The following is a 945-nucleotide window of genomic DNA, read 5'->3' on the forward strand; positions in this document are numbered from 1 at the left end:
CTGGCTTTTGGGATAAAATAGAGGTCTCCAAGGCTTCATTTCTGAAAGTTCCAGCACACAAATAATACCTTTGATTGTGTACCAACCTGTATGTATTTCTCGGGTCCTGACACAGTGGATATTGGTTATAGCAATAGTTTGTCCCTTCCTCCCTCCATTTCTTCTTTTCTTATTCATGTAGTATATGATATTATAACTGAAAAACCTCCATAAGTTCTAAAGTAAAAACAACATAATATGCAATTTGTTACCTCACCCATTCAGATGAAATTTCATAATTTCCCCACTTCTTTAAGAAGAGCTCACTTTGTGCTTGCTTCGACAGCACATACAGTAAAAATGGAATGATACAGAGAAGACCAGCTTCTGCCTTGCACAAGGATGACATTCAAATGTATGAAGCATTCCATTTTCCAAAGTGAAATAAATCATAATTTTTTTAAAAAAAACGAAAGGATTGGACTTTTAGTATAATTTGTTTTCCAAGATTAAATATACATTAAAATAAATATATAGAAGAGGAAGAGAAAAATGTTTATCCCAAACTATAGCAATCTAAAACAACCTTTAGTGTCTTTTTTTCAGTGTATTTCTTTCTTGCCTCTTTGAAAAAGTACTTGTTTATGTATTTGTAATGTTATACAGATACAATTTATATCCTTTTCCTTAAACATTACATTATAAGAAGTTTACCTTGTTGCTACATTGTCTTCATAATCATCCTTTTTAGTAGCCGCATAATAGACCATCAAATAGATGCTTTGTAATATGCCTGCTTCCCAATTGCTGGGCATTTGTTTCCAAATTTTAACTAAAATATGCTGTGTTGAATATTTTGTTAGGACAGATATCCAGAAGCGGAATATTAAATCAAAATGTATCCCTATTTTTTATGCCTCTCCATCCATCTTTCCAAGTTGATTTTTAATAGTTGGAGTAAATGCT

General features: G+C 31.9%; 1 non-coding gene across 1 annotated transcript; it reads left to right on the forward strand.

Moving 5' to 3' along the window:
* Positions 1–309: 309 nt before the first annotated feature.
* LOC119628160 (U6 spliceosomal RNA) lies at positions 310–416 on the forward strand. The gene has a single exon (XR_005244472.1). It is a non-coding gene; the product is annotated as a U6 spliceosomal RNA (small nuclear RNA).
* The last annotated feature ends 529 nt before the right edge of the window (positions 417–945 follow it).

The sequence above is a fragment of the Chlorocebus sabaeus genome, chromosome 26, assembly GCF_047675955.1.
Source record: "Chlorocebus sabaeus isolate Y175 chromosome 26, mChlSab1.0.hap1, whole genome shotgun sequence".
NCBI lineage: Eukaryota > Metazoa > Chordata > Mammalia > Primates > Cercopithecidae > Chlorocebus > Chlorocebus sabaeus.